Source organism: Quercus lobata, chromosome 6, assembly GCF_001633185.2.
Source record: "Quercus lobata isolate SW786 chromosome 6, ValleyOak3.0 Primary Assembly, whole genome shotgun sequence".
Lineage (NCBI taxonomy): Eukaryota > Viridiplantae > Streptophyta > Magnoliopsida > Fagales > Fagaceae > Quercus > Quercus lobata.
In genome coordinates this window covers 51,649,890-51,676,723 of record NC_044909.1, presented here as the reverse complement: position 1 = coordinate 51,676,723, position 26,834 = coordinate 51,649,890, and the positions used below count along the sequence as shown (strand labels likewise).

Below are 26,834 nucleotides of genomic sequence, written 5' to 3'. Positions count from 1 at the left end.
AGTATGGATTTTGGTATGAGAGGTGGGGTCATTTGTTTTTGGGATATTATGGGGTGACGTGGGGTGGGTGATATTTTGGGTTGGGATATTATGGGAGTTATTTTCAGGCAGAGGCAAATCATATTTGCTTAGATCGCGGTCTATATCTTCAAGAACAGTCTGGAAATCATTCATGTGAGCAGAGTGCGGCATAAATTCCGGGTTTGATGGAGACAAGTTTGCAGTGGCCTTACTAGCAAGGGAAGTATCTTCTGCCTGCGGATTTGACGCCATTTCCGAGTCTGTACTTTCCATCTCGGGCTGTGTTGCCTTTTCAAACCGGTTTGACTTCTCAGCCACTGGCGCGTGACGGGTGGGTCGCTGGGAATGTTCTCCGGTCTGCTTGGCTGCCTTCGACGCGTAAAAGCCCGGGACTGAGAGCACCGATTTGCTCTTTCCCTTAAACGGCGAAGCCTTGATGCATGATCCATACCGTTTCTCTGATTCAGGTAACATCCCTTCACTTTCGATCCATAGATCGCAGTCTTTATCACTGTGCGTCAAGCATCCACACCAGTAACACAGGTTAGGAAGTCGTTCGTATTTGAAAGTGACCCATTGCTCCCTACTGTCATCAAAGGCTATCACACGTCCCCTGCATAGGGGCTGAGATATGTCCACTAACACCCAGACCCTCATAAAACTCCCCCCGTCCTCTGTTGGAGCATTCTGCAAGTGGCACACCTGACTGGCTGTCTCACACAGCCCCTCTGCCACTTTGTTGTTCATGAACCTAACTGGAATCCCATGCACCTGAACCCAAAAATGGGTGAGGTTAAAGGACAGATTTTCAACTTCAGAGTCCGCTTCGTATCGTTGCAGAACCATAAGATTTTTATCGTAGCTCCATGGTTCGTTTGCAAGGATATTTTCAACGTCAATTTTACTGTCAAAAATGAATAGTACAATATGGTTTCCAAGATTTTTCAATCGGAAACCATTTTTGGATCGCCATAAAGGTTGAAAAGTAGCTGCAATGGCGTCCATATTTAAGGCTCTTTTCGTTAAGAATTTGGCTGCGATAATATACTCCGTCATAGCCAAATCTGATCTCATCTGAAACTTGGGACCTTCCCGTTGAGAAAGAGAGAGTCCGTTCCATTTTTTTGTGAGTTCGTCCATGGAGGTAGAGTACAGTGTTTCCCAAAGACCCAAGAAAAAAAAAAAAAAAACCAACAAACCTTAGTGTAAACTTGTTACTCTAAGGGACAGAGGCACCTCCAAAGAGGGACGACACTTCTACGGTCTAGGAGAAGTAGAGTTTCTAACTTTCACTAGTAGCCGAGAAACACATTCTAGGCAAGGTAATATTCCAACGGTTGATTAACATACTTATTCAATAAAGTACCATGACATATAATTGCATTGAATTATACTAAATACCTCTCTCTCTCTCTCTCTCTCTCTCTCTCTCAACGACTATATCTATGCCATCTTCTTGGTTTTGTTCTGATGAGAACGTGTCAACTTTCTGTCCCTACATAAATTAAAGCTCTTCATAGTACTCGATCATTCATGCTTTAGCTTTATTAATAGACCAAGCTAGTCTGGTTTTCTCTCTGAAAAGACTTCAAGCTAAGCAATGGCTTTGGCTTGGACGAGTACAACTTGTTCATATTCATTGACTTCCGGATCATACATACTACTGGTATTGTTACTACTGGGATTGAATTCCGGGAATCTGTTACGGGTTGGGATCATTTGGATTTGACATTCACCACTGGTTCTCCGATCCGGTCATGCAAATTCTGGGTTTTGAGGGGCTTCCAGAGAAAGGGAGCGTGGAGTACTATGTTGCTATGGCTCACCGAGACAGCATAATCCGGGACCGTCACCTCGCCGCCAGTAACAACCAGTCACCGGTGCCGCTGACTTTCGCGAATGGAAACGACACCTTCTACCTCAACAATTTGGGAAGGTTTGATCCTTAAGAGTCACTCCTTTTTCTTTTTTCTTTTTTTCTTTTTTTTCCTTAATTGGAGTTCTTCCTGTTCCTTTTATATATGCTAACTTTTTTGTTTCTTCTAAATGGTGTTGATATTTCAGTTTGTATTATGCTAATGTTTCTGTGGGGACACCAAGTGTATCATATTTGGTAGCATTAGACACAGGAAGTGATTTGTTCTAGCTACCATGCGATTGTAACAACAGTACTTGCGTAACCAGCTTACCAACATCATCTGGACAGGTATGTTATTGTAACAACAGGTATGCTAATGTTTCCTGTTCCTTTTATTTATATATCTATAACTATTTCTAATCTTTGAATCTCCTATCTGGAATCATTTATTGTGTCATATATATATATATATATATATATATTGCATTACAAAGGATGACAACCAAAGAAGTTTAAAAAAAAATAATAATAACATACAGGACAAAAAGAAAAATCCAATATTTCTTAATATAAAAAGTTTAAGATGTCAAGAAATAGTTGTTTAGTGGCATAAGTTGCTCGATCTCTTTAAATAGGAGGATCAAATTAAGTTTAAAAATCTCCACTTCCCCATTGTACAATGAAATAAAAAAAAAGGAAAAAAAAGGTCTAAGATATTGGCTTTAAATGGAACAGTTTGTTGGGATTTTTAATATTGTTATTAGGCTTCTAAGTTCTAAGGTATTGGCTTTATTAAATCTGGTTAGAATTGTTGGTAAAAATATAAGACATTAGTCGTTTTAAAATTAGAAAAGTCAATGATTGAATCAGAAGTGGTTCTAATTGAGGCATGGAGATCATGTACTCTTTGAGAAGATTTAATCCATATGAAGTCGTAAAAATCAAAAACCAATAACACAGACCTTCTCTTCAACTTCTCTCCTCCAAGGTATAACAACCTAATTGTTTGACAAAGCCTAATCATCATACCTTGTCCTCTTCGTGTACCTAGGGATGGCTTGACGCATTTAGGGCCTAACGTAAAAATTAATTATCTTGTTTTAGATACAAAATTATTACTAATTAACATGAACTATGTAGATTTTTTTTTTCTAAGAAATTTTATAGACATAAAAATTTTGACAAAACTTTTCACATTATTCTTATTCTAGAAATTTTATAGATGCAAAAAATTTGACAAAACTTTTCACCCTTGTTGATGTGGCTGATTAATAGTGGTAAGTAAAAAAATGGTGTTAATGGTAGATCTAGATAAAAACTAGTAAAAGTTTACTAACTCAACTCTTATTATTACTTTATTTTTTTAGAAATACAACATTAACAATAATTTTCACAACAAATCCTAAGTTTCAAGTTGCTTCTTGTTTTGCACCCAAAAAAAGATGTTGTTTCTTGCTTTCTATTTAAAAACACCACTATAATTATTTTTGTCATCAATAACAGACTGTAACAATCTGTTACTTTGCATTTGTTGTAAAGGTATTATAAAAAATATTGTGGACGTAGCATTTTTCTCTCTTTTTTGTTTGTTTTTCATTTGACAAAAAAATATTATCTTATTTATTAAAATTTGGGGGCCTTTTTTTTTTACTTAAAACCTTAGGCAACAACATCTATTGCGCTTCTACTATTCAGTTGGCCTTGCATGTACCTGGAATTGACCCATTTCAGCTTGCAGTCCTATATATAACACCATCAATTATAGAAAAGGGTAAATTGTCTATTTGGTCCTTAACATTTTAGGCTATGTATTAATTTGGTCCTCAACCTTTCAAATATATTAATTTAATCTCTAACATTTTGGTATTATGTTAAAATAATCCAAACCGTTAATTAATTAATGAAAAATATTGATGTGACTAACAGTCAAAATACATAATTATTTTCATTCCACATGGACTATATCATGTACTACTGTGTCAACATAGGAAAAATATCTCATGCGCCAAGCACATGAGACGTGCCTCTCACAGGCAGGTGGGTCCCATAGGGGCCCACACGTGTGGGGTCTACCTACTTGTGAGAGGTTGGTCTCATGCGCTTGGCGCGCATGAGATACCAACTCGTCAACATAAACTTTAACAATATTTTAAAAAAATTACACATCAAATATAGTTAAAAAATTCATCCCATTTTTTAAATTAAATATGAAAAAAAGAAGGGAAATGATACGTCCACAACATTTTTACAACAAATCATAAGTGGTTAGTTGTTGCTAGTTCAAATTTGAACCTATCACTGAGATTACTTTTTTGCCCCAACAATAATAACCAATAACAACCTACCACCTATGATTTGTTGTAAAAATATTGTGAAAATGTTGTGGACATAGTATTTCTCAAAAAAGAAACCAGTTTGGTGCCGCCCCTCTCTCTCTCTTCTCTCGTCGCTCATATTTGATGACAACCACCCACCTAGGTCCATGTCGATCTCCATACCTCTTGAGTCTTCCAAGCCCAACAAAGATCTTCGCCATTAAAGCAAGCCAATCTCTTTTTAGTTGGTGTGTTCCACAACCATTTCTTCTTGAAATTCAATAGTGGGTTGAGTTCTATGGTAGTTTGAGGTGAATCAAACTCCACCATGTAAAATACCATTTCTTGAGAATACGACTAAGATTGGATTTGGTGGCTAGGGAGTGGCCAAGATGGACCTTGAAAAGAAACTTTAAAAATAATGTGGGGCTAGAGAACTTATGACCCGGCCCACTTTCCATTAGGACCCAGGGCCCATGCCGAGAAGAGTAGTTGCCGAGAATCAGTAGTGAAAGACCAAATAGCCTAGAGATGCAGTCGAGGATGACCCTGTCCTTGACATCCCAAGACTTCAAAGGGAAGAGCGACATGTCGTCAAAGGCAGCCTCTAAAGCGCCCCCAGAAGAAAAGGTGAGTAGAATGGGACTCACATGGGGGTAAGGAGTGGGAGTGGTTCAAGGAAAAGACGTCACCTCCGCATTGAATGTGCCCACAAACGTCCTAACCATATTAATGGGAAAAGACTCCTGAACAGTGTGGTTTCGATTATTGCAACTAACAGAAAATAGGGGGAGGCGGCTGATGGGACAGGTACTCGAATAGGTACCTGCCTAATCAACAGATGGAGGGTTAGGATCAACCAAGAAGGGCTATATAATGTAAAGGCTTATGCGCCAAGAAAGGGGGGCCAAAAACCAGGGTACCCAAAAAAGCGAGAGGAAGAATAAGAACATTAAGCTTCATGGACAAGATCCACGGACAACCTTAGCTCGTCTCTACGCATCCATCATAAGTACCACGGCTAACCACCGTCCGGTGATCAAGGCCTAACCTTCCAAGCCCACACTCTACAAATTATATTGTTTGGGCCCTTAACGTGTGAATCCAATACCATTTTGGGGTCATTACAAATTGAGTCTTTACAAATAATAATAATAAAATATAAGAAAATTAAAATAAATAAATTAAAAAAACTCGCTTTTTTGTTCTTCATCCAATTTTTTTTTTTTTTTTTTTTTTTTTTTTTTTTTTTTTTTTTTTTTTTTTTTTTTTTTTTTTTTTTTTTTTTTTTTTAAGATTGGAAACTCTAAATGGGATAAAAATTGGATTTCTTTTTATAGTTACCAATTTGAATTTAAGAAATTGATGGACGATTCATTGTCCAGAAATGTAATTTTAATTTTGGCTAAAATGCAAAATTCATTTTCTAAGTTTCATCATTTTTCATTTCAGTCCTATAAGTTTAAGTTTTGTTATTTCAGTCTTTTAAGTTTCATTCCTTCCCAATTAAGTCCTCTGTTAAGGTGTCTTTAGTTTCTGCTGTTAACTTTTATTTATTTCTTAATTCTAGAGAAAACGTTAATTAAAAAAAAAAAAAAAAACAGAATGAGAAATGTAATTTTAATTTTTAATGACCTTTGTCCTAATGGAAGATTCATTAGTATTAGTTTGTTAGCTCGAAATGTAATTTTAAATTTTTAATGGCCTTTGTCCTAACAGATCGAAGAAGCTGCTTGCATTACTGAGATTATATTTGAGAGATTTTGTAAAGTGTTCTTGTTCTTTTGATTAATGAAATTTAGTTACGGCTTCTCAATAAAAGAACTAAAAAAGGAGTCTTTGTGTGTTAGATATTGATCATCACGTGCTGAGTAATATAGTTAGTTAGTTAGTTAGTTGTTTTTTTATTTTTTTTATTTTTTATTTATTTATTTATTTATTTTAATTTATATATATTTTTTAATGTAATATGACATGGCAGTATAGGTGTTAGTTGACTTGGCCAAAAAAAATCATATTCTATTTGAGCCGTTAACCATATTAACATTTTTAATCCAAAACTTAATGGTAGGGGCCAAATTAACACGGCACTGAAAATGTTTGGGACCAAATTGATACAATTGAAAAGTTAGGAATCAAATTAACATATGATGTAAAGGATAGGGACCAGTTTTCTAGTTTAACCTAAATTAAATTAGATTCTTTCCTAATTAATACGGGGAATAGGTTATTTGCCGAAACAATAACTTCCCACTAGAACTTCATTAACCCATGAAACTCATACATTTTTTAATTCAATCAACTGGTAAAATCTCTGATGGTTGAATAAGAAATTTAGAATTCAATCATCTTCTACGCCAAAAACCAATTGATATCTTGGTTTGACGAAAAAGATCTGTAAGGACTCAATTTGTAACGACCCCAAAATGGTATTGGGTTCGCACTTTAAGGGCCCAAACAATATAATTTGTTGAGCATGGGCTTGGAAGGCTAGGTCTTGGTCACCGGACGGTGGTTAGCCATGGTACTCATGATGGACGGTAGAGACAAGCTAAGGTTGTCCGTGGATCTTGTCCATAAAGCTTAATGTTCTTATTCTTCCTTTCCCTTTTTTGGGTACCCCGGTTTTTGGCCCCTCTTTCTTGGCGCATAAGCCTTTACATTATATAGCCCTTCTCGGTTGATCCTGACCCTCCATCTGTTGATCAGGCAGGTACTTATTCGAGTACCTGTCCCATCAGCCACCTCCCCCTACTTTCTGTTAGTTGCAATAACCGAAGCCACACTGTTCAGGAGTCTTTTCCCATTAATATGGCTAGGACGTTTGTGGGCACATTCAATGCGGAGGTGACGTCTTTTCCTTGAACCACTCCCACTCCGTACCCCCATGTGAGTCCCATTCTACTCGCCTTTTCTTCTGGGAGTGCTTTGGAGGCTGCCTTTGACGACATGTCGCTCTTCCCTTTGAAGTCTTGGGATGCCGAGGACAGGGTCATCCTTGGTTGCATCTCTAGGCTATTTGGTCTTTCACTACTGGTTCTCGGCAACAACTCTCCTCGGCACGGGCCCTGGGTCCTAATGGAAAGTGGGCCGGGTCATAAGTTCTCTGACCCCACAATAGCCCCTCAAAATCCTGCTGTCCGGATCCTCGGACAGATAGGAGGGTTTTGATGACATTAGGCCTCTGTCAAAGCTTGTTAATCCTTGTCACCTATTGGTTCCCGAGACTCTTCGTCTGCCCGAGACAAGTTCTTAGAGCCTTTGAAAGATGAAACGTGTCTTCATTAAATGCGGGCGGCTCTGTGCTTCCCACGTTCAACGGCGCGATGGTGATCTAACGGTGGAGATTTCCTTGCCTTTATGGGCGGGAAAATTCGTACAGTTACTTTCGATAGGAGGTATAAATGATTTTTGGAACTGATTTGTCTCTTCACTTTTACACTTAAGAGTTCTAGCGCATATATCTTGGGTTCATCCAAACTTTTATCCAAATTCAAGTCTATCTCCAGCACAAAAAGCCTGTCCGAGGCACCTTTCCTCTTTTTTGTAAGTTCTCTGCCTTCACTAACTCGTGCTTTTTCTTTTCTAGGTTTATTTTTCTCTTGTTCCTCTTCTTCTCCCATCATCCACTAAGTTTTTTTAGTAGCTCTTAGAGATGGTTAAATTAAGAAAATTGGTTGATACTGAAGAGGCGATGGAAAAGTTCATCGCCGATTATAGGATTCCCCCTAACGTAAGTCTGAGGCACTGTAAGATGGGGGAGTGGCATCTTCTGAGAAGGACGGGCGAGGTGGTAATTCCCATTCTCGCCTTTGTAGAGGGGGGTATGAGAATCCCCATGGGGCCGGTAATGAAGAGTTACCGTAGGCATTTCATTTTAGCTCCCACCTAGTGCGCTGCCAATATGTTTAGGATTCTGGGTTGTGTAGATGCCTTAAACGAAAAAATGGGGCTAAGACTAACTCATCATGACGTAAATTGGTGTTACAATCTCCAAAATTTGAAGGGCAAATCCTACTACATGAAGATGAGAGACGATAAGGTTCGGCTAATCCAATGCCTCCCCGACTCCAACAAGGGGTTGAACAAGGACTTTCTTATCGTATCCGGGGAATGGCATGATGACCTTCCATGCCCAATGATGGAGGGAGAACCAGGTAGGGTATAGAGAGTAGATGGGTGCCAATCTTTTGCGCCATTTTAATTTGGTGTGGTTCGGTTACTAACCATGTACATGCCTCTTTTTGCAAATCCAAACACCTTTCACCGACACTTTCATCTGGTTAACCAGGTTGATTTGGAGACTGTTCTTCAAGTGGCAGTTTTTGTAAATGACGAGGATGGTCAAGTCAGAGCCGCTCACAAAATCTTAGGGTACGATCCCATTCAGAAGTCATTTGCCAACCCAAAGCATGTGGTCAGCACTAACCATTCTCAGCTTCTGAAAATTACCATAGTCGAACAAGGGTTTTTGATCTCCGAAGGATCTCCTATCCCAGAGGGCATCCCATTGGTGGACTCTTCGTCGTCTCTGACAGTTTTTAGACCCCTTAAACAATTGATTAAACCTAGGTAATTAACCAAGTTGTTACTTAGTCCAATTAAACAAGTCTAGGTTATCACAATAATAAATATCAAATCAAGCAAAGCAGTGGAAAATAAATAACACACGATATGATCACTTAGGAAACCAAACCGGTAAAAACCTGGGGAGGATTTGACCTAGCTATTCTCAAGGTAAACCTGAATCCACTATCTGAAAGAATCGAAGTTCATACAAAAGGACTTACAAGCACCCCCGCTTGACTTCCTAATGCTACAAACCAGTAGAACTTACTGACACGACCACGTGCAAGCTCCGAATCCACGGACTCCTTCTTTCTTGGATTCCCACCAGCTACAAGCACCCCCGCTTATGTATTCTTTAAGTTTTAATGGCAGCAACTGTTTTGATCATCAAGGTGTAGAGAATATCTCCTCCTTGAAAGCCCTAAGTTTGTGTAAAGGAAAACTCTTCTAGATCTCACAAGAGATTTACACAAACCGCAATATGAGCAACACTAAAACGTGGCTAAGGTTTACCTTTTATACTTAGGACAAATAAGAAACCCTAAAAACGTTTTAAAACAACTAGGGCTGAGTTGAAAAATTCTGCAGAAAAGTAATCTGCCGGAGCTTCGATCGGTCGAGCCTAAGCTTCGATCGATCGAGCCAGGCCGAAAGCCACAGTGCTTTCTTCTTTACAGTCGATTCCAACTTTACATTGACTTACAACTTTGAGTTAGCTTTAAACACTTCTAAACACATTGTTTTGATCATGGTTTGCCAATAATACAAATTAGAGTTCTAAATACATAAAGTCCTACACTTTAGAACCTAACAAACTCCCCCTTTGGTAATCCGTGACAAAACACAACTTAGAAGCTCAAAGTTTACAAAATGAAAAGCCCTTTACAAAATAATGCTCATAAACCAAATTCAATCCTAACTACTATCCATCAGTTGCAAGTGTAGACAGTAGCTCAATTGAATCAACCTATATATTTCCTGAAACACTAAACAAAATGCATAACCGCATGTGTAACAGAAAAACAAAAACAATAAATCAACAAATATGCAATCTAACTCTCCCCCTAAGTTAGATACATCAAAAACAATGTTAACTCCCCCTAAACAGAACATTCTTGTATTTTCCACACATTTCATCTAAATCTCTCCCCCTTTTTGTCACGCATTGACAAAGACAACTCAAACAAAGAGTTGACAGAAAACATACGCAACAGAGTAAGAGAAAATAGAGAAAGAAGTGAACACAAAAAAATTCAACTCTATAGGAAATAGAGACAACTCCCCCTATGAACAACAAAGGTTAAAAACAAGCTTCTCCTCCTATAAAATTAGGAAAAACAAAACAAGTTTTGGGGAAAAAAAAAGGGGGGTTGGGGAAAAAGAAAAAAACACAAACCAAGTTTTAAAAAAAACTAAGTTGAGGATACACATGAAAAAAAATATTCTTTCTTTCAATAAAATGCAAACATGGCACTATGTGACCCATAAACAGTTGCATGAGTAGAGAAAATATTTGCACATTGATTATCCATCATATCTCTTAAGAAAATAATTTTCTACAATTCACATATAAAAATAGCATATACTAGAAAGTACATAATTTAAAAATTAATCAATCAATTTTTAAATCAAGTTAAGTATCCAATTTAGCAAAGTGTATGCATGTTATGTGTGAAAACAATGAGAGATATGACTGCAAAACTGCACGATGGATACAAAAAAATCAATGCAATATATGTGAATCCTAAACATAAATGATGCATGGAAAAATCAAAATTTTGAAAAACAGAGCAATTTAATGCAGAAACTCCTTAAAGCACAATATTTCATGAATGAAATGCATGAGTATGAGATTAAAAGTTTTTCAAAAACACTTGAATTCAACCCAAATTTTTCAAAAAACAAGTTTTTCAACCAATTTGTCCTCAAATCTCAAACTTTAAACATATTTTGCATCAAAATCAAGGAATTTTCAATCTTGGATGGCCAAAACAAGATCACACACAATATAATGTACCAAGTTTAACAAAGAGCAACTTGTGTAGTGTGTGCAACTAGCAAAAACTTGAGATACATGTGAGGTGATATGTGAATAGTAATTGTAAGGACACGATTCGTGGCGGACCGTAACGGTGTCGGGTTCGCACGTGAAAAGGCCCAAACAATATCATTTGTAGAGCGTGGGTTTGGAAGGCTAGGCCTTGATCGACAGGCGGTGGGTTTTTCGCGGTGTTCATACAAGGTTAAGTTTTCCTTCACTCCTGGAGTCTTTCTCCTGGAGGTGGGCTGGGAGGCTCTGGTTTTTGGCCATTTTTCCCAACCCCTTCTCTAGGTTCCTTATCTTTCCTTTTATACTCGCCTGCGTCCACTATCCTTCATCCACGTATAGGGTCAACCTTTCCAAGGCTGATACTTGTCCCATCAGTCCATACCCAAAGTCGTTGGGGATGGTTGTAAAAGCCAAAGAATGCGGCTCTGTCAGGTTCAGAGCAGTAAATGGCAGTAACAGCAGCTTTCCCTGGATATGTTAGATATTTCTTCCAAGTTTCAGTCCTATACCGTTTTTACCCTTCTTTCTGGGGGTACTTTGGGTCTGCCGAGGACTGAACTGCCCTTGGCGGTATCCAAAGGCTATCTTGTCGAGTTTGGGCCATAGCCCTTCTCGGCTTGGGCCTTTGGATTCTCCCCGGGTAGATGGGCCTGACCCATAAATCATTTGGGCCCCACAATAGCCCCTCAAAACCCGGCTGTCCAACCTTTTGGTTGGAAAGGGGGGTTTTGGTGATGCCGAACCTCTTCCTACGGCCCAATCAATTTGGCCTATTAATAATGCTGGCGGCTCTTCATCTGTCCAAAAAATGCACCGGTCTATGAGACAGTTTTTTGATTTCGCGCTTGATGCGTTCTTATCGTTTGGGTATCCAAAACGCGCTTTTAATGACCACTATTTACGAGACTACTTTAATTCGGCGGTTTGTTTTGATGGGGTGGAGAAACGGAACCGGCATGTTTGTGTTGGCAGATTCCTTTGGAGATCTGAACCTATTAAATGTCTCCCGCTCCACCCTCTGTATAAGAGGGAAGGGAGGAGGTTATTGTTTTTGTAAAGAATCCCTTTTCATCCTTCTGAGATTTGAAATACTTGGCCTCCCCTAGGGTTCATTTTACCCACTGGTTTATAAACTAAATCGTGATACACTTTACCATAACAACGAGTGATGCAGGAGCCAAACCCCTCCCATAAACGCCATGTTCCAATAAAGCTCATTATGGCTCGATCGGGACAGGGATGGCGAAGACTCAAAATCAACCTCACCCTTCTTTCAGTCCAAATCCGAAGCAGGGACTTGTCACGTCAAACTTTCGGCGTGACTGAGTCGAGAACACCCATCATCAGTACCAACCGCTCTCCTATGAGCATACCTAGTATGGCTCCAGTGTGTTGGGAGTCAGGATCGAGGCAGGGACTAAGTGTCTCTACTTCTTCCTCTCTTCCTTCACTGGTGCTATCCTCCGTCTCCCTTTCTTAGTCTTCCCAGCACCAGATCCATCCTGGTGCTTTCACTTCTCCCTCTTTTGCTCATTTTTCTTTCTTTTCATCTCTTCTCTCTTCTTCTCCTCCTTCTTTACTCATGTCCTCCATCTTCTTCATTCATCTCCTCCATCTTCTTCATTGATTTCTTCCTTACTATTTCCTTCTCCTTCATTTTTTCCCAAAGAAGGTTCTTATCGTAATATGAGCAGTATTGAGGCAGAGATTGGAGAGACTTTGAAGACGAGTTTAAAAGACGCCTGACAGTTTACTTATCTGTACTACGGATGTAATTGTTGCTTAGGCAGTTCACATTTTGTATAGGCTCGTTTGAGCCCCTCTTTGTACGTTGTAATAATTTTTCGTATTAATAAAAATTGTTGTTATTTTATTTCGCATGTTTTGTCTCTATGCCTTTTTTTTTTTAAATTTACAAACGCTGCTCGGCACCATAATATAGCATCTAAATCAATGACGACTAAGACCAAAATACTTGATAATAAAAAGATGTCGCCATAACTTTAATAGAAATGCTTGGCACAATAAGGCCGACCAGTGAAAAGTAATACTTACCCCATGCTAGCCGAGGAGAAAAACGAAGGTTTGATGCCGTGTGAGGAATAACCATTTGAAGATATATCACCCACCAAATGAACAGCCTTCTTATACGACTAAATGCTGGGGCGTTCCACCACCTTCCTTACACCTTTATTGGCCTTAACCTTTTATGGTGTTTAAGCCGTGGATGAAGTGACCTGACATTTTTATCAAGTAACCCATCTTACGAAATTCAAACCTTTTCTTATCCAAGTATTTGGTTTCCCCATTGGCTTGGGTCCGAGGACCATACAAGGCCTTGGTTCTGTCCAAAACTTGTAATAATTATAATTTTTTTGTACTTGGTTTTCCCATAGGCTTGGGTCCGAGGACCATGCAAGGCCTTGTTTCTGTCCAAAACTTGTAATTTTTTATGTACTTGGTTTCCCCATTGGCTTGAGTCCGAGGACCATGCAAGGCCTTGGTTCTGTCCCTTGGTACTTGCCCCATAGGCCCATGCTGAACGGGTCTGGGCCGCGAATTTACTGGGCTGGGCCGCGAATTTACTTAAGAGGTATTTCCGTAGTCTTTGATCACGCGGTACTTTTTGGCGTCCCAGTGTTTGAGGTGCGCCTTCTCGAGACTCCTTTAGCCTCAGGGTTGCAGACGATGTTGGAAATCGAGCCAGAGACATTTTGTTTGTAGCGTTCCTTGGGACGCCGCGTGAGTAAAATGCCTCCACCTTATCTCTTAAATAAATAGGAGAGAAAGTCGCTTTACTTTCACACAAATCCTTCAATCTTCTCTCCTAGTACATCATGTTCGAAGCGAGGGTTGGGGCAAAAGAGCTCTCTCCGCCACAAAGGCGCCGTGTCCTCCTAAGACTCCAGATAGTGAGGCACGGGCAAATGAGGCACAAATTCAAGAGAATATTCCAGTTTGACAGAGGGGAAAGGGTGTTTCTCCCTCTTTTAGTCAAAATCCGAAACAGGTTCTGTTCATGCCAAATTTTTGGTGTGTCAGAAGAAAGATTCTCCGCCCCCAGCGCCTCTGCCTTGTTGCAGGCAAATTTTTGGTGAAGGTTCCTCAGCTTCCGGCTCCCTGCATCTTTCCCTCAGCAGTGTGAGGCTTAAGTCGGGTTCTTTTGCTGCCTGAGTTATGGGCGTGCAAAAGCATTGAGGAGGAATAAGGTCTCGAGGCAGTAGCCAACTTCTCCTCTGTGCTACCTCCTCGGCTTTATCTTCACTCTCTTGTATTTTTCGTTACTTACGTAGTTAGCTTCAATGTAAGCTTTGTTTCAGCTTTTCATTGTACACTGTACTGTTCCTTTGTCTTAATAAAATATGTGTCTATTTCTCTATACATATCTTTCTTCTCCGTAACAACTACTTTATGCATGAATATTAAATATAAGCTTGCCCTTAATGATATTCCAGGCAGAAAAATGCCTTAACACAGATTCCTACTAGTTTAAACTTACAAATATTATCAAGCATAACAAGGTTAATCCTCAATAAATTAAACTCTTGGAACTAACCGGGATAACCGCTGAGTGCTGCGCGATGCATGCTAGAGCGATGTCCGAGAACGATAAACTCTAAATAATTCGTCCGAGAGGGTAGCCGAGTAGCGAGGGACTTTGGTTGTGCTTTTGGATAATATGTTGCGCCGTATCGCATCAACCCCTTTGATACTGGGGATCCGAGGGTAGACCGAGGAATCCGCGCAATCAAGGTATTAACCCATCTATTAACGCAGAGTTCTCTTCGGATGGATTTCGAGGTTTATGGGCCATAGTTTTTTTTTTTTTTTAAATAGTTGGTTCCTCATCCAAGTAGTTGGTTTCGAGGACCATACAAGGCTTTGGTTCTGTCCAAAACTTGTAATAATTATAATTTTTTGTACTAGGTTTCCCCATAGGCTTGGGTCCGAGGACCATGCAAGGCCTTGGTTCTGTCCAAAACTTGTAATTTTTTATGTACTTGGTTTCCCCATTGGCTTGGGTCCGAGGACCATACAAGGCCTTGGTTCTGTCCAAGACTTGTAATAATTATAATTTTTTGTACTTGGTTTCCCCATAGACTTGGGTCCGAGGACCACGCAAGGCCTTGGTTCTGTCCCTGGGCTCCTATGCTGAACGGGCCTAGGCCGCGAATTTACTGGGCCCGCAAATTAAGAGGTATTTCCGTAGTTTTTGATCACGCGGTACTTTTTGGCGTCCCAGTGTTCGAGGTGCACCTTCTCGAGACTCCTTTAGCCTCAGGGTTGCAGACGACGTTGGAAATCGAGCCAGAGACATTTTGTTTGTAGCGTTCCTTGGGACGCCGCGTGAGTAAAATGCCTCCACCTTATCTCTTAAATAAATAGGAGAGAAAGTCGCTTTACTTTCACACAAATCCTTCAATCTTCTCTCCTAGTACATCATGTTCGAAGCGAGGGTTGGGGCAAAAGAGCTCTCTCCGCCACAAAGGCGCCGTGTCCTCCTGAGACTCCAGATAGTGAGGCACGGGCAAAGGAGGCACAAATTCAAGAGAATATTCCAGTTTGACAGAGGGGAAAGGGTGTTTCTCCCTCTTTTAGTCAAAATCCGAAGCAGGTTCTGTTCATGCCAAATTTTTGGTGTGTCAGAAGAAAGATTCTCCGCCCCCAGCGCCTCTGCCTTGTTGCAGGCAAATTTTTGGTGAAGGCTCCTCAGCTTCCGGCTCCCTGCATCTTTCCCTCAGCGGTGTGAGGCTTAAGTCAGGTTCTTTTGCTGCCTGAGTTATGGGCGTGCAAAAGCATTGAGGAGGAATAAGGTCTCGAGGCAGTAGCCAACTTCTCCTCTGTGCTACCTCCTCGGCTTTATCTTCACTCTCTTGTATTTTTCGTTACTTACGTAGTTAGCTTCAATGTAAGCTTTGTTTCAGCTTTTCATTGTACACTATACTGTTCCTTTGTCTTAATAAAATATGTGTCTATTTCTCTATACATATCTTTCTTCTCCGTAACAACTACTTTATGCATGAATATTAAATATAAGCTTGCCCTTAATGATATTCCAGGCAGAAAAATGCTTTAACACAGATTCCTACTAGTTTAAACTTACAAATATTATCAAGCATAACAAGGTTAATCCTCAATAAATTAAACTCTTGGAACTAACCGGGATAACCGCTGAGTGCTGCGCGATGCATGCTAGAGCGATGTCCGAGAACGATAAACTCTAAATAATTCGTCCGAGAGGGTAGCCGAGTAGCGAGGGACTTTGGTTGTGCTTTTGGATAATATGTTGCGCCGTATCGCATCAACCCCTTTGATACTGGGGATCCGAGGGTAGACCGAGGAATCCGCGCAATCAAGGTATTAACCCATCTATTAACGCAGAGTTCTCTTCGGATGGATTTCGAGGTTTATGGGCCATAGTTTTTTTTTTTTTTTAAATAGTTGGTTCCTCATCCAAGTAGTTGGTTTCCCCATAGGCTTGAGTTCGAGGACTATGCAATGCCCTGGTTCTGTCCAAAACCTAGTTTTCCTCATCCAGGTAGTTGGTTTCCCCATAGGCTTGAGTCCGTGGACCATGCAATGCCCTGGTTCTGTCCAAAACCTAGTTTTCCTCATCCAAGTAGTTGGTTTCCCCATAGGCTTGAGTCCGAGGACTATGCATGCCCTGGTTCTGTCCAAAACTAGTTTTCCTCATCCAGGTAGTTGGTTTGCCCATAGGCTTGAGTCCGTGGACTATGCAATGCCCTGGTTCTGTCCAAAACCTTAGTTTTCCTCATCCAAGTAGTTGGTTTCCCCATAGGCTTGAGTCCGTGGACCATGCAATGCCTTGGTTCTGTCCAAAACCTAGTTTTCCTCATCCAAGTAGTTGGTTTCCCCATAGGCTTGAGTCCGAGGACTATGCAATGCCCTGGTTCTGTCCAAAACCTAGTTTTCCTCATCCAGGTAGTTGGTTTCCCCATAGGCCTTGAGTCCGAGGACTATGCAATGTCCTGGTTCTGTCCAAAACCTAGTTTTCCTCATCCAGGTAGTTGGTTTCCCCATAGGCTTGAGTCCGAGGACTATGCAATGCCCTAGTTCTGTCCAAAACTTTGTTTTCCTCATCCAGGTAGTTGGTTTCCCCATAGGCTTGAGTCCGTGGACCATGCAATGCCCTGGTTCTGTTCAAAACCTAGTTTTCCTCATCCAGGTAGTTGGTTTCCCCATAGGCTTGAGTCCGAGGACTATGCAATGCCCTGGTTCTGTCCAAAACCTAGTTTTCCTCATCTAGGTAGTTGGTTTCCCCATAGGCTTGAGTCCGAGGACTATGCAATGCCCTGGTTCTGTCCAAAACCTAGTTTTCCTCATCCAGGTAGTTGGTTTCCCCATAGGCTTGAGTCCGTGGACCATGCAATGCCTTGGTTCTGTCCAAAACCTAGTTTTCTCTTTATCCAGGTAGTTGGTTTCCCCATAGGCTTGAGTCCGTGGACCATGCAATGCCTTGATTCTGTCCAAAACCTAGTTTTCTCTTTGTGTAGGATCTTGGCTTTAGGGGAGTTAGCTCCTCAGCCAAGCCCCTAGAGTTTATCCATATGATTAATGCTATCAAGTGCCTAGTTTGCTCTTTACGGGGGACCTTGGTTTTAAGGGAGTTAGCTCCTCAGCCAAGCCCCTAGTCAAGAAACGTAGCCCCTAGCAGAACTTTATACCAGAACTCTATAACCAACGGTTAGAAATAACGAAGAAACTCTATCGACCCACATCCTATACCAACACACAAGCCTTCCCCACAGATGGCGCCAATTGTAAGGACACGATTCGTGGCGGACCGTAACGGTGTCGGGTTCGCACGTGAAAAGGCCCAAACAATATCACTTGTAGAGCGTGGGTTTGGAAGGCTAGGCCTTGATCGACAGGCGGTGGGTTTTTCGCGGTGTTCATACAAGGTTAAGTTTTCCTTCACCCCTGGAGTCTTTCTCTTGGAGGTGGGCTGGGAGGCTCTGGTTTTTGGCCATTTTTCCCAACCCCTTCTCTAGGTTCCTTATCTTTCCTTTTATACTCGCCTGCGTCCACTATCCTTCATCCACGTATAGGGTCAACCTTTCCAAGGCTGATACTTGTCCCGTCAGTCCATACCCAAAGTCATTGGGGATGGTTGTAAAAGCCAAAGAATGCGGCTCTGTCAGGTTCAGAGCAGTAAATGGCAGTAACAGCAGCTTTCCCTGGATATTTTAGATCTTTCTTCCAAGTTTCAGTCATATACCGTTTTTACCCTTCTTTCTGGGGGTACTTTGGGTCTGCCGAGGATTGAACTGCCCTCGGCGGTATCCAAAGGCTATCTTGTCGAGTTTGGGCCATAGCCCTCCTCGACTTGGGCCTTTGGATTCTCCCCGGGTAGATGGGCCTGGCCCATAAATCATTTGGGCCCTACAGTAATCAATCATAAAGTCTACAAAATTCATCACATAGAATGTGAAAGAGACTATCACCTAAAGAGTTACATCATATAACTCCCACATCTTCTAGAACATAAACTTGCAATCATGTAAGTTTCTTGATTTGCCTCATAATATACACACCAATTTTAATTATGTGATTTGGCATCAAGCCTAATAGTACACCAATTTTAAATATTAAACAATTTAAACCGAGGCTTCACCTTATGTTCTTTTTGTGCATGTGCTACACTTTCTCGAGCACAAAATCTTATGATATGCACTAAGATGTTCATGATTGGCTAGTGAATAGTGATGAGATGGTTATTTATACCTTTCTCAAAAGGTTCAAGTCCGACAGTCAAAGACATGTGACTTCAAGATCAAGACAGAGTGATCAAAAACTATAAACATCTCCCACACAACATGCACTACAAAACTCAAACTAGTAAAGTGCAATACAAGAAGCTCATCCAAGCTAAACAAGGTACATAAACTTGTTATGTAAAGGTAATATGGCCAATCCTTGATTATAAATCTAAGATGTGAAAAACAAAACACAAAATCTTTTTGGTTTTTAAAAACTACATGACCAAAAACAAAAAAACACATATTATGCTAAATGAACAATGCAAATGCAATGCATGACAGTGCTTAACTAAGCTATAGAGGGTACACAAACAAGAAATATTAATTTCTTAATTAACCCATGAGTACATGTACAAACTAGTACATACTCACACAAAATTAGAAATAGCTTAGCACTTATAGAACACATATTATTCAAGTTTCTCCACAATGTCAAGCATGTTCTAAATCAAGAGAGAGATATCATAATTCATGTAATCCTCAAAAAAAACTAGACACAAGATAAAATATTTTTGTCTTTTTGAAATTTTTTCAATGTTTTTGGATTTAAAAAAAAAAAAAAAAAAAAAAAAAAAAAAAAAAAAAAACCTAAAAAAAATACGACCAAAAACAGAAACAAAACATGTCCACAATTAATTGAAAGAATTAAATCAGGGACCAGTTAGCAACACTCACCTTGGAGAATCTTTTCTCACCCATATAGCACGAGTCTTCGGCTTTGTAGGTGAAAATCCATGAGAAGCAGAGTGTATTTAAGGGATTACACCAATCTTCTGAGAAAGACTAAAATCCTACAAATTCCTTTCACAAGCCAACAAGCTCAAATTTTTCAAAAGAATATGAAACAATTTATATGGACTTATGGCAGGAGAAATATCATCACAAATCCTAGACTGAAACATAGAATGCTTAAATTTCAGTTTATGACAATTAGGACGAATGTGATCGGAGACACCACAAAGAACAAATTTAGGAACATCAGTATTCCTAACAACAAGTCTAGTCTCAGATTTTGGTTTTTGCCTCAACAAAGAACAATTTGGTCTAATTTGACCAACAATACCACAAAGGTGACAAGTAGGCACAAAAACAGACTTATTATGCTCTATAACAATAGGTTTAGACTTAGGTTTAGAAACTTCAGCGTCTACATCAGAACTTTTACCTTTGTCTAACCTAGCAAAACAAGCCTTTTCTTTATTATTCCTCTTAAAATGAGGGATATAAACTTTTTCAGTTTTAGGCTTAAGAGAAACAGAAACACTTCTGTTATCAACAGCAGACTTGGTACTAGTCAAATTTTCAATTTTAGCTTTAGATTCAACTAACTCTTGTTCCAAACTTTTCATCTTCTCATCTTGAGAGGAAATTTGATTTCTCAAAAATTCATTCTTTTTATTAGATTCATCTAATCTAACAATCAATTCCTCTTTTTCAAGATTAGCCAATTTTAACTCTTCCTTGAATTTCTTAACAATTTTCATAGATTTCAATAATTCCTTACGAAGAGTTTCACAGGCATCAATAAAATCAACAGAAGCATGAGCAGAAACATGATCAGAAATACAATTCAAATTATCCATGACAATAGGGGTCAAGGATCAGCTCTTAGATCAAAAGATCTAAAACAAAAGAGCTACCCGCTCTGATACCACTTGACAGTTTTTAGACCCCTTAAACAATTGATTAAACCTAGGTAATTAGCCAAGTTGTTACTTAGTCCAATTAAACAAGTCTAGGTTATCACAATAATAAAGATCAAATCATGCAAAGTAGCGGAAAATAAATAACACACGGTATGATCACCCAGGAAACCAAACCGGTAAAAACCTGGGGAAGATTTGACCTAACTATCTTCAAGGTAAACCTGAATCCACTATCTGAAAGAATCGAAGTTCATACAAAATGACTTACAAGCACCCCCGCTTGACTTCCTAATGCTACCAACCAGTAGAACTTACTGACACGACCACGTGTAAGCTCCGAATCCACGGACTCCTTCTTTCTTGAATTCCCACCAGCTACAAGCACCCCCGCTTGTGTATTCTTTAAGCTTTAATGGCAGCAACTGTTTTGATTATCAAGGCGTAGAGAATATCTCCTCCTTGAAAATCCTAAATTTTTGTAAAAGAAAGCTCCTCTAGATCTCACAAGAGATTTACACAAACCGCAATATGAGCAACACTAAAACGTGGCTAAGGTTTGCCTTTTATACTTAGGACAAATAAGAAACCCTAAAAACGTTTTAAAACAACTAGGGCCGAGTTGGAAAATTCCGCAGAAAAGCAATTTGCCCGAGCTTCAATCGGTCGAGCCTAAGCTTCGATCGATCGAGCCAGGCCGAAAGCCACAGTGTTTTCTGCTTTACACTCGATTCCAACTTTACATTGACTTACAATTTTGAGCTAGCTTTAAACACTTCTAAACACATTGTTTTGATCATGGTTTGCCAATAATACAAATTAGAGTTCTAAATACATAAATTCCTACACTTTAGAACCTAACAGTCTCATCAGGCAGCGAAGGACGAAGGTAATTTGGGTCTGTCTGAGGAGGGTTTTGGGGCATTTGACCAAGCTGACCCATCCGAGGATCCTTCTGGTGATCTGGGTGACCCTGACTTGTCCGAAGCGGAACTGTTGTCAGTGGGAACATCCTCCCGAACCGAGATGGGTCTTAAGAGAAAGCCCCCGACTAGCTTGTTCGACCTCATTAAGGGTCAGCCGGGGAAGGGTGCACAAGGAAAACCGCAATCCAATGCTCCAACTCTGCCACCTCAACCCCAGCCCGTCCAAACTAGGTCCTCCTCTACTAAGTCACAACCACAATCTCCCCGTCCCAAACTTCCTACTCCTCCCCAATCAGCTCTGCCTCCTCTGCCGGAGCCCACTAACTCTAAGAGAAAGAGGAGTCCCAAGGGTTAGGAGCCCATGGATGGGGGAAAGTCTCAATCCTCTCAGGAGAGGAACGAAGCCTCGCGAGCTCAGAAACAGTTAAAACTTGGGCACCAAAGCAAGGGGAAAGGGATCGAAGCCCAATCCGTCCAAAGCAAAGGGAAAGGGACCGAAGCCTAATCCGCGCTGAGTGCTTGGCTTCTCGCCCCATTGCTCCACGGGAAGCCATTGCTGGAAAACGCGTCCATAAGGGACCTTGGAGACGGCGGTGGCGGTTATGTGGCCGACGCGTTAGGGAGAACCATGCTACTTCCCACTGATGTGGAAGAGTTGAAGAATATGAGGATGCAGGAGGTTTTCCTTAGCGCGAAGAGGTACTTGGGCATGGTAAGACTCTTGAAACCTAAGACTCTATCAACTCTTGCTCCCAGATTTTCATTCACAATGTATTTGTCTCACTTGACAGGCTATCCAGGTCACCTATAGGATGGAGGAAGAAGTTAAGGGGCAGAGCAATACCGCAGAGCTTGAGCGCGATAAACGCATTGATGCTGCGCAAACCCTTAAAAAGTCCTAGGCTGACCTCGCAAAGGCTAGGGAGGACTTAAAGGAGGCTGCCCGAGCCAAGGATAGTGCCGCGGCAGGTTTAACTGGTGCCCAAAAACAGGCCGAGGAACAGACAAAGAGCCTACTTGCTGCCGAGGAGCAATTGCAGATTGCTAAGGAGCAGATCAGCGATTTAAAGAAACAACTGATTGAGGCAAATAATGCTAAGGGCGTGGTGAAATTTGCCAAGGACGAAGCCATGAGGGCCAAGCAGGAGGCTGAGTTTGCCAGAACTGAGGCCAAAGTTGCTAGGGACAAGGCCGAGGAGGAGGGTTACAAGGCGGGGGTGGCTAAAACCTAAGCCTCCCTTAAAGCTCAAATCCCTGAAGTATGCAGGCTATACTGTTCCCAGGTTTGGGAAGAGGCCCTCAAATGAGTTGGGGTGGAAGTTTTGTCCAACTTGTGGAAGGCAGAAAGCATATTTTATCCTCCAGCCATCCGTGAGACCGCCTCCGCTAGCTCCGAGTCTATGAGCGATCCACACAAGGCAGGGGCTGCTCAGTCAGAAGCTGTTCAGATCACCGTCCCTCCTAGCGAGTCGACTGAAAAAAGAGAGTCTCATGATGCGACGGAAGCACCTGGAGGTTTGAATCCCGAGATGCCTAAAGAGAGTGCCGAGCCTACGGTTAGTACTCAGATCTCTGGTGCCGAGGAGCCAGCCATCTTTATTCAGCCCCTACAGACCATTCCCCTCACTGATGTCCCCAAGAGCATCGAAACTGATCTTGCTCAGCCTTCCCGAGAAGGGGATGTCTCCCAGGGCCCCAAAACTAGTCCTGCTCGACCTTCCCAAGATACGAAATTGAAGAAGTAGGAGCCCTAGCCAACCTTTGTATTTGTTTCTAGCTTAATTATTAACTAGTTTCCCTTTTATTTTGAAAACTTTATAGTTTGCTTGTAGTTGAACTTATTGACCACATATATGAAATTATTTTCTTCCTTTTTCCTTTAAATTACATGTTAGTTGCCCTTGCCGATACTTACTATTGTTGCGAATCTCATGATTTTTGAACTAGTTATCTTAACATGTGTGAATGGTTGTGCATATGATATATTTGGAATCATATCCCAGAATTCTAACTTACCCATGCCCATAGGGCATTGAACTTGTGTCTGAACATACTTCTGGGAAGATATAGGCATCATCCGAGATGTCATGTGTATTGTTAGGCTGAGCCTGGTATCTAGATTTCCTTTAAGTAGTCGGTTTCCCCATAGGCTTGAGTCTGAGGACCATGTAATACTTTGATTCTGTCCAAAAATTAGATTTCCTTTAAGTAGTTGGTTTCCCCATAGGTTTAAGTCCGAGAACCATGCAATACCTTGGTTCTGTCCAAAACTTAGATTTCCTTTAAGTAGTTGGTTTCTTCATAGGTTTGAGTCCGAGGACCATGTAATACCTTGGTTCTATCCAAAACTTAGATTTCCTTTAAGTAGTTGGTTTCCCCATAGGTTTGAGTCCAAAGACCATGCAATACCTTGGTTCTGTCCAAAACTTAGAATTTTCTTTAAGTAGTTGGTTTCCCCATAGGTTTGAGTCCGAGGACCATGCAATACCTTAGTTCTGTCCAAAACTTAGAATTTCTTTAAGTAGTTGGTTTCCCTATAGGTTTGAGTCCGAGGACCATGCAATACCTTGATTCTATCCAAAACTTAGAATTTTCTTTAAGTGGTTGGTTTCCCCATAAGTTAGAGTCCGAGGACCATGCAATACCTTGGTTCTGTCCAAAACTTAGATTTCCTTTAAGTAGTTGGTTTCCCCATTGGTTTGAGTTCGAGGACCATGCAATACCTTGGTTCTGTCCAAAACTTAGAATTTTCTTTAAATAGTTGGTTTTCCCATAGGTTTGAGTCCGAGGACCATGCAATACCTTGATTTTGTCCAAACTTAGATTTCCTTTAAGTTTCGAGGATTAGCCCTCGGCCAAGGTGTGGGGTGTTGACCTGATGATGGAAGCCCCTAGAACTGCTCGTGCCACTGGTGCTTCGAAGCGTAGCCCCTAGTGGAACTTTATATTAGGGCAACAACAACAGGTTGCTGGAAGTGATGGAAGGGCTTTCGCAGGCTTTTTTTTTATAGGAGCTTGATCCTACCATCGCCTATACCAACGCACAAGCCTTCCCCACAGACGATGCCAATTGTAAAGACTCAATTTGTAACGACCCCAAAATGGTATTGGGTTCGCACGTTAAGGGTCTAAACAATATAATTTGTATAGCGTGGGCTTGGAAGGCTAGGCCTTGGTCACCGGACGATGGTTAGCCATGGTACTCATGATGGATGCGTAGAGACGAGCTAAGGTTGTCCGTGGATCTTGTCCATGAAGCTTAATGTTCTTATTCTTCCTCTCCCTTTTTTAGGTACCCTGGTTTTTGGCCCCCCTTTCTTGGCGCATAAGCCTTTACATTATATAGCCATTCTTGGTTGATCCTGACCCTCCATCTGTTGATCAAGCAGGTACCTATTCTAGTACCTGTCCCATCAGCCGCCTCCCCCTACTTTCTGTTAGTTGTAATAACCGAAGCCACACTGTTCAAGAGTCTTTTCCCATTAATATGGCTAAGACGGTTGTGGGCGCATTCAATGCGGAGGTGACGTATTTTCCTTGAACCACTCCTACTCCGTACCCCCATGTGAGTCCCATTCTACTCGCCTTTTCTTCTGGGGGCGCTTTGGAGGCTGCCTTTGACGACATGTCGCTCTTCCCTTTGAAGTCTTGGGATGCCGAGGACAGGGTCATCCTCGGTTGCATCTTTAGGCTATTTGGTCTTTCACTACTGGTCCTCGGCAACTACTCTCCTCAGCACGGGCCCTGGGTTCTAATGGAAAGTGGGTCGGGTCATAAGTTCTCTAGCCCCACAAGAGCTATCATCAGGAGCGGATATCATATGTTGAAACTCTTTCAATAAAATTTTTACCAAAATCAAAATTTCAATTATTCATTTTAATATCAAAATGCAACAACAATTAATCTTTTTGCCAAGCAGGTAGTAAACTTCAACATCTACAGTCCTAATGCATCATCAACAAGCAAAAAGGTTTTCTGCAATAGCAGTAACTTATGCGGTCCAAATCAGTGTTCTTCAACTAATAGTGACTGTGCATTTACATATCCATATCTTTCAAACAACACGTCAACATCTGGGATCTTGGTACAGGATGTTTTGCACTTAATTACAGATGATGATTAATCAAAAGTTGTTAACGCTCCAATCACTTTTGGGTAGGTTATTTTTTATTGCTTTCCTAGCTACCAAAACCTTTGGGAGAAATATTGTTTTAAGTGAACATCATACTAATTATATATCGTAAGCAATATCATTTAAAAAAAAAAAAAAAAAAACTAGATATTAAATTATTGTTAGTTAAAATGACAAAATTATGGAACAGCTAATATTTCGGTAAATATCAATCATTTGGATGATAAATTTAGAGTTTGGTATGGCGCATTTTCTCTTCAAATAGGTCTAATCATTGGTGAGGGGATTATCAAAGTTTTTTATTGCCTCAATCTTTCTGAAACATCTTAAGAAGGTATTTGATTCGCCGTGATGTGCCCTTAAAGTTAGGCACATTACTTTAACGTCACATTAAGGTGTTTGGTTCATTTAATTTTTTTAACATTACTGTAATCTAAAATTACAAAATATATCTTATCACCTTCTTAATTAAATGGAGGTGATCTTACATTACTTATACTTATGACACACATTTTAATGTAAAATTAAGGTAATATGCATCACATCAATGACACATCATGGGCATGTTACGGCGAATCAAAAGCCCCTAAGGGGGCAGGTTATGCTTGGGATTATCATGATTTCAAACACCTTTAGAGGGCTGGTGATATTACTAGAAAAAAAAAAATTAATGTCTTTAGTATGGTCATTAAAAAAAATCATCATTAGTGGGTCAACATTACTTTTTCTTTGATAATTTGATAATTAGGGCTGAGGGGATCTAATCATTGAAGTTGCTTCTTGTTAATACCTCCTGGTCAGATCATTTCGGCAAATTTTCATTAATTTGTGTGTGACCCTTGTGATCTAACCCTTTCAGTTTGTTTCAGTTGTGGTAAAAATGAGACTGGTATTTTCTGAATGGAATTTCACCCAACGGTCTACTTGGGCCTGGTCTTGATGATATATCTGTTCCTAGCACCATAGCAAGAAAAGAGCTAGGTCCAAATTCTTTTTCCATGTGTTTTGGATCTGATGGGATTGGGAGAATAAATTTTGGAGGTAATGGCACCTCGGAACAAAAAGAAACACCATTCATTGTCACGCCCTCATCGTAAGTTGTCACTTCTTAATATTGTAAATGCCAATGCAAGATTATTTACTTTAGCAAGAAGACTATCTTTGACTAGAACCTCATGCTACCACTACAAGAAAATGTATTTTTAGTGACGAAAAAATTCGTCACTAAAAGTCCTGTTTTTCGTCACTAAGAACCTTTAGTGATGAAATTGGACTTTTAGTGACGAAATTCGTTTTGTCGCTGTAGCCCCGTCGCTAAAAGTCCTAGCGAAGAAATTTTTCGTCACTAAAAGTTCGATTTGTTTTTAAAAAAAAAGACTTTTAGCGACGAAAACGTTTCGTCACTAAATGTTTTCCTCGCTAAAAACAGTATTTAGTGACGAAATATTTTCGTCACTAAAACTATTTCAGTTTATTAAATCATATTTAGTGACGAAATATTTCGTCACTAAAACTATTTTCGGGTACATTTAGTGACGA

The 26,834-nt window shown here is 40.4% G+C and overlaps 1 pseudogene; it reads left to right on the top strand.

The window, feature by feature from the left end:
- The first annotated feature begins 1,621 nt into the window (after positions 1-1,621).
- LOC115950465 overlaps positions 1,622-26,834 on the top strand; it is a 37,964-nt pseudogene continuing 12,751 nt past the window's right edge.